This window comes from Sus scrofa, chromosome X (genome assembly GCF_054392235.1).
Source record: "Sus scrofa isolate SSC_HxYL_T2T_F1_AM1 chromosome X, Sscrofa_HxYL_maternal_Yorkshire_Landrace_v2.0, whole genome shotgun sequence".
Taxonomy (NCBI): domain Eukaryota; kingdom Metazoa; phylum Chordata; class Mammalia; order Artiodactyla; family Suidae; genus Sus; species Sus scrofa.
Genome location: NC_139401.1, coordinates 134793131 through 134801095, shown reverse-complemented (window position 1 = coordinate 134801095; position 7965 = coordinate 134793131).

Genomic DNA, 7965 nt, shown 5'->3' with positions numbered 1-7965 from the left:
AAATTAATTATTTTGGCATGCAGGGGATCCTGGGCCAGGGGTTGAACCTGAGTCACAGCAGTGACAATGCCGGATCTTAACCCCAGGTCGTTAGGGAACTCCTTCACATTTTTTTTTTAAAGGAATGAACTTTGAATTCTATCAAATGCCCTATCAGCACCTACTGATTTGATCAGGCAGTTCCCTCTAATTTGCTGAGTCATGAGGTCTGTGAAAAGACTTTTTTTCCCTCCTTTGCCTTTCAGGGCTGCACCCTCGGCAAATAGAAGTTCCCAGGCTTGGGGCAGAATCGGGGCGAGAGCTGCTGGGCTTCGCTGGATCGAAGCCGAAACCTCATGGATCCTAGTCGCGTTCGTTAACCGCTGAGCCGTGAGGGGAACCCTGCGAAAAGATTTTTTGTTTTACTAGACTCGTGTTTCCGAGCTAGACCCTACTCAGTTGTACGTATTAGCACCAAGGTGGACAAACTGGCCAAGGGGACAAAATCAAGAGCCCGAAACCAAGCACGCAAAGCTGGACCACTGAGAAGGAAATCGAGGCGATTCATCCGCAGGGAAACTGGCAGCGGATCCCTCCATCACACCTTCCACAAAAGTCGTTTCCAGGCATTCCCATCTTGGCTTAGCATTAACGAACCGGACTAGTCTCCATGAGGACGTAGGTTCCATCCCTGGCCTTGCCGGTCAAGGATCCGGCGTTGCCGTGAGCTGAGGTGTAGGTCACAGATGGGGCTCGGATCCCGCGTGGCTGTGGCTGTGGTGTAGGCCGGCGGCTGCAGCTCCAATTCGACCCCTAGCCTGGGAGCCTCCATATGCCATTCGAGTGCGGCCCTAAAAAAGGAAAGAAAAAAAAAAAGTCATTTCCAGATGGAATAACGATTTACATGTCAAAAAGGAAACGTTAAAATTCTTTTTTTTGATGATAGGCAAGAAATAGATTTAATAAGAGGAGATGCAATCGGGCAGGCACAGAAACTCTGCTGGAAACTTTAAAATTCTTATAGGAAAATATAGGTAATTGTCTTTTTGACCTTGGGTGGGGAAGGATGTCTTTTTTTTTTTTTTTTTTTTTTTTTTGCTTTTTCTGGCTGTACCCACCAGCATATGGAAGTTCCCAGACTAGGGGTCAAACTGGAGCTACAGCTGCCGGTCTACACCACAGAAATGTGGGATCTGAGCTGCGTCTGCGACCTACACCACAGCTCACGGCAATGCCAGATCCTTAACCCACTGAGCAAAGTCAGGGATCGAACCCACGTCCTCATGAATCCTAGTCCGGGTCATTAACAGTTGAGCCATGAAGGGAACTCCTGGTGAAGGATGTCTTAAACCAACCATAAAAAGCATTAATCCTTAAAAAATATAATTGATAGGAGTTCCCATCGTGGCGCAGTGGTTAACGAATCCGACTAGGAACCATGAGGTTGCAGGTTCGATCCCTGGCCTTGCTCAGTGGGTTAATGATCCGGCGTTGCCGTGAGCTGTGCTGTAGGTTGCAGACGTGGCTCGGATCTGGCTTTGCTGTGGCTCTGGCGTAGGCTGGCGGCTAAAGCTCCGATTCGACCCCTAGCCTGGGACCCTCCATATGCCGCGAGAGCGGCCCAAGAAATAGCAAAAAGACACACACACGCACACACGCACACACACACACATACACACACTATATATATATATAAAATTGATAGATTTAACTACATTAGAATCAGGAACTTCTGGGGAATTCCCATTGTGGCTCAGCAGGTAAAGAACCCAGCAAGTATCCTTGACAATGTGGGTTTAATCCCTGGCCTTGCTCGGTGGGTCAAGGATCTGGCGTTGCCATGGAGCTGTGGTGTAGGTCACAGAGGCGGCTGGGATCTGGCGTTGCTGTGGCTGTGTTGTAGGCCAGCGGCTGTAGCTCTGATTTGATCTCTAGCCTGGGGAAGTCCATACACCGTGGGTGTGGCCATTCAAAGATGAAAATAAATAAATAAATAAATAAATAAAAAGGACTGGGGAGTTCCGGTTGTGGCTTAGCAGAAACAAATCTGCCTAGCATCCATGGAGCGAAGGTTCGATCCCTGGCTTCACTCAGTGGGCTGAGGATCCGGCGTTGCTGTGAGCTGGGGTGTAGGTCTCTATAAATAAATAAATAAATAAACAAATACAAAAATAAAAATAAGCTCATTAACACCTGTGAAGCTGCCAGTCCAGCCCGGCTTGGGGCCGTTACCAGTAACTTCCTTATACCATCGTGACTTGTCCCCGCAATGGTGACCAATAGGTCACATTTAGATTTATCGTTCTCTTGCTTTTTAAAATTGGGAAAAGGAGTTCCCGTCGTGGCTCAGTGGTTAACGAATTCAACTAGGAACCATGAGGTTGCGGGTTCGGTCCCTGGCCTTGCTCAGTGGGTTAACGATCCGGCGTTGCCGTGAGCTGTGGTGTGGGTCGCAGACGCGGCTCGGATCCCGCGTTGCTGTGGCTCTGGCGTAGGCCAGCAGCTACAGCTCCGATTGGACCCCTAGCCTGGAACCTCCATATGGCACGGGAGCAGCCCAAGAAATGGCAAAAAAATAAAATAAAAAAAAAAATTTGGGAAAATGAGTTCCCGTCGTGACTCAGGGGTTAATGAACCTGACTAGCATCCATGAGGCCGCAGGTTCAATCTCTGGCCTTGCTCAGTGGGTCAAGGATCTGGCGTTGCTGTGAGCTGTGGTGTAGGTCACAGGTGGGGCTCCGATCCCGAGTTGCTGCAGCTGTGGTGTAGGTTGGCAGCTGCAGCTCCAATTCAGCCCCTAGCCTGGGAACCTCCATATGCCTTGAATGCGGCCCTAAAAAAAAGACAAAAGAAAAATTTGGAAAAAATTTTTTCTATTTTACCCACTTTTTTTTTTTTTTTTCTGGCTCTGCCAGCAGGACACAGAAATTCCTGTGCCACAGCAGTGACGATTCTGGATCCTTAACTCACTTAGCCACCAGGGAACTCCCCCATTCTCTTGCTGAAGGGCATTTCAGTTGTTTCCAGTTGCCACTGCAGCAGTGTTGTTCTGAAAACTTGTGTGCGGGCTCCCAGTGCAACATACAGAGGTTTTCCTCTTCATATCTGCACCTGTTGAACCTGGGGGTAGAAATTGGTAGGAACACTTGGAGAAACAACGAGGCCTTACCTGTCAGAGAAAAAAAAAGGGTGTAAAATAGAATTTTTAAAAAGACTAGTAAAGCAAATATTCACGTCCCCATGAGCCAGGACGTGAGATGCCCCCTAGACTCAATGTTTGCTTCCTCTCTGGCACGAACAAAGTTTTTACTTTTTTTTTTTTTTTTTGTCTTTTGTTGTTGTTGTTGTTGCTATTTCTTGGGCCGCTCCCGCGGCATATGGAGGTTCCCAGGCTAGGGGTCCAATTGGAGCTGTAGCCACTGGCCTACGCCAGAGCCACAGCAACGCGGGATCCGAGCCGCGTCTGCAACCTACACCACAGCTCTCGGCAACGCCGGATCGTTAACCCACTGAGCAAGGGCAGGGACCGAACCCGCAACCTCATGGTTCCTAGTCGGATTCGTTAACCACTGCGCCACGACGGGAACTCCCCGAACAAAGCTTTTAGTTTTGCGAAATGGAGGTTCCCAGGCCAGGGGTTGACTGTCAACTGATCTTCGACAAAGGAGCAAAGGAAACTCCATGGAGAAAGGATATCTTTTCAACAAATGACGCCGAAACAACTGGACACCCATGTGCAAAAAAATGAATCTGGACACAGACCTTATACTTTTCACAAAAATTAACTCAAAATGCATCAGAGACCTAAGAACCTGACTGGTATCCATGAGGATGTGGGTTCAATCCCTGGCCTCCATCAGTAGGTTAAGGATCTGGCGTTGCCGTGGCTGTGGTGCAGGCCGGCAGCTGCAGCTCCAATTCCACCCCTTGCCTGGGAACTTCTATGTGTGGCAAATGCAGCCCTAAAAAAAAAAAAAAAAAAAAAAAAAAAGAATCATAGACCTAAATGTGAAATGCAAAACTACACAATCCTAGGAGACGCTAACCTAGAGGAAAATCTAGGTGACGTTGCATTTGGCTGCAGCACTAAAGGCACAAGCTGTGGGCAAGAGAGGGGCAAACACGGAGTCTTAGGAGAGCACAGCCCCTTCCATTGACAGAGAGCAGAGTCGAGGCTCCCCAGAGACGAGAAGCTGGACAGTTTCAGCCTGTGGTCTGGCCCCTGCTGCCCTGGGAGCTCCTTCTGGGGAAGCCAGTGGGCAGGTCATGAGTGACTACAGGGTATCGGGGATCCCAGTCGGGCATCTGGTAAGGCCGGGGTGGGGACCCGGTGGGGAATGTACCTCGAGTGGGAAAATAAGAGATTGGGTTCCTGACCTCTTGGCAGCAACCAGGTCCGAGCTTCAGGGCTTGGAGGGGAAGAGGCACAGGGTCACAACAGGACCCGTCCAGTGGCCTTGGAGATTATGGTCCCCCCACCCCGCTCCTCATTGCTGGGCTCAGATGAATGCAGCTGCCCTTGGAGCAATCAACTGTCTCCCATCTTCTCTCCCACACGCTAAGAGGGTTTTGTATGTTAGATTTTTAAAATTTTATTTATTTATTTATTTTGGGGGGTCTTTTTAGGGCTGTGCCTGCGGCATATGGAAGTTCCCAGGCTGGGCGTCAAATCCGAGCTGCAGCCGCTGGCCTGCACCACAGCCACAGCAACTCAACTGGGGATGCAAGCCACATCTGTGACTTACGTCTCTGCACCTCATGGCAATGCCAGCTCCTTCACCCACTGAGCGAGCCCAGGGATCAAATCCTTATCCTCATGGATACTAGTTGGCTCTGTTACCTCTGAGCCACAATGGGAACTCCTATGAGGATTTCTTTGATTTCAGGAAGAAACTGACTCTAACTTAAGCAAGAAAAGGGATTTATTTGGCGTGACATTGGGATGCTTAGGATGCACTGGTGTCACCTGGTTTTGGTTTTGTTTTTTGGGTCACACCCATGGCATTTGGACGTCTCTGGGCCAGGGATTGAACCTGAGCCACAGCAATAGCAATGCCAGATCCTTAAGTCCATGAACCACAAGAGAACTCCGATTGTCACCTGTTTTGAGAGTGGCCAAGAGCCAGAAAGCGCCCTGCAGAAGGTCTGGGCTGCCCCTGGAGCAAATATAGCTCAGCCAATCTAGAGGCTCAAGGGGATGTGTCGCGCCCCAGTGGAAAGATCCCAGTACAGACCCATAAGGGGTTAAGGATTTGGCGTTGTCACTGCTGTGGCTTGGGCGCTTGATCCCTGGCCTGGAAACTTCCGCGGCTGCAGGCAAGGCCAAACACATTTTTTTTCGCACAAGAATTGGTGGTGTTCCTGATTTGGATTGGCCTTCCCTGTACACAGTCTAGCTGAGGGCTTATGGAATGCCTCAACTGTGAGCATGGGATGCCACATAACGGAGCTTCAGAGTAAGGGACTCTTTCTCCAAGAAACGAGGGGGCACAGTGTGCACAGGAGCATGGGAGCCACTGGCCCTGCCACGTACCGCGTCAGCCCGAAGCTCCCGAGCCACTGAAGGCTCAGCAAAGATGCCGGCTCAGGGAAACACCTGTTACTTCATGATGCGGCAAATGCACTGAATTAATAATTCATCCCTGGGGCTGTGTCCCCAGTGGACGGACTCCATGGTGCCGTGAACCAAGGAAGGCGGTAGGGATGGCTGCTCTCCCCGTCACTCCCATTTGGGGAATCTGTGTTCCCCATTTCTGAAATCTCAGGCCCTCCTGGGCTAGCGGTCCTGGTTCCTGGGCCAGGGGCACTGCTTCCATCAGGGTCACGGTAAGGGCGCTGTCGAACTTGAAATGAAACCTACCACCTGGTCAATGTGGGCCCCTCATACCCAGGGACCGTCCAGCCAAGAAAAGGTTGCTGCCTTGGCAGGGCCATTGAACCTGAGCACATCAGGAGCTGGCACTGGTGCTCTCCAAGGGGCAAGAATGATGTCGGTGACACAAGGATTCCCTGGGGCATCTCCCGGTGTTTGGTAAACAGGCAATGGCAGGGTGGCGGCCTGATAGGGGGAAAGCAGCGAAAGGCCCCGACCTGTGGCAGATAAAGACGCGGTTAGCCCCCCAGGAAAAGAGCCCAGGCCAGCAGAGATGCTTTCTGAGGGTGAGGGGTAAAGGAGGGAAGGGTCGAGGGCGGAAAGGCCACGGGGTCCCCCCCCCGGGTGTGCAGACACCCACGTGCCTGTGCAGTGTGCTGCCACTCGGCCTCAGGAGGCACAGTCCCTCCCTCCCTTCCTTCCGAGGCTATTTCTGCAGGCTTGGGATCTGGACTCTGCTATGTGTAGTGGGTGGAATCAAGTGAGGTATGTCCTCCAAAAGGTACCTGTGCGTGTGACCTTCTTTGGCATTAGTCTTTGCAGACGTAGGCACGTGAAGAGGAAGTCGTGCTGGGTTTGCGCGGGCCGGACATGCAACCACTGGTGTCCTTCTAAGAAGAGGGAAAGTTGGGCCCAGAGACAGAGGTGAGGCTCAGGGAAGAAGCCCAGGTGGAGACGAGGGCGGGAATTGGACTGATGAAGCCGCCTGCCAAGGAAGACCGGAGATTGCTGGGCGTCACCCGGAAGCTAGGAAGAGGCAAGGAGGAACCCTCCCCTAGAGCCTTCGGAGGGAGCATGGCCCTGGCAACACTCTAACTTTGGACTTGGGGCCTGTAGAACTACGAAGAGAAGACGTTTCCGGGTGCGTGGTCTTTGTGGTATGGCAGTCCCCGCTTTCTTTTTTTTTTTTTTTGTCTTTTTGGGGCCGCACCCGCGGCATCTGGAGGTTCCCAGGCTAGGGGTCCAATCGGAGCTGTAGCCCCCGGCCTACGCCACAGCCACAGCCACGCCGGACCTGAGCCGGGTCTGCGACCTACACTACAGCTCACGGCAACGCCGGATCCTCAACCCACTGAGCGAGGCCAGGGATTGAACCCCGGTCCTCATGGATGCTAGGCGGGTTCATTAACCACAGCCACGACGGGAACTCCCCTGGCAGTCCCCCTTTTGGATCCGGGGCATGTAACCCTCTCCAGCCAGCTCCTAGTGCGGTGGCGTCCCAGCAGCTCCAAGTGCAGAGACCAACTTGAGAATGTCCCCTTGTGCTGCCTTTCATTTCCCTGAGTCGACCTTCTAACAAACATGTGCAACCTGCGCACCAGCCCTTGTCTGGAGGTGTGTTTTTTGGGAAACCCAAGTCCCTTTTCCAGACTCCAGGCAAGCCCGCCGCTCCTCATTCCCAGGAGTCAGGGAGGAAAGAAGGGCTTTGGAGCCGCCCTCGCCAACCACTGCCGTTTAATTAAACAGCCCTGTGTGGTTAATAATTCTGTCACTTGCCAAAGCCTGGAAAAGAAGCATGCAACGATTTCATCAAGTGATAGTCTCCAGCCAGAGGGCTTGGGCTCAGCAGCCTTCCCTGACACCCGTGGGGACCCAGCCCTCAATCCGGGGCTGCTTTCCAGGCAAAGGCCTTCCTTCCCTCTACAGGCTTGTCCAAGAAGCCAGGACCGGTTGCGGGAGCCAAGAGCGAGACATGGAGCGACGCTGGGGCGCTGTGCCTGAGCGCAGGCCGGGAACAGCGGACTGGCTGGGCCAGTCCTGTGCCCGCGGCGGCCCCGGGGGACCCCGAGGCCGCTCGGCCGGCTCGCCCCACGACCCGCCCCGCCTCATGCTTTTTGATGTTTCTTACTATTATTAACAACAATGCTCGCTTTCAAATAAGACCTTTAAACAAAGGTGTCCATTTCCACGACAGCGAGGGACCGGCTGAGTCGAAGGGGAAGCAGTCATGCCGGGGGAGCCGGAGGGAGGGAGGGGTCGAGGCTCTGGGGCCGCGGCTCCCTCGCGAGGGCCCGAGCTCTCCGGGGGAGCCCGGGGGACGCTCCTCCGAACAGGAGCCCCGTCTCCAGGGCTGGCACGCCGCAGGCGGCCCAGACCGTGCCGGGGGCTCGCGG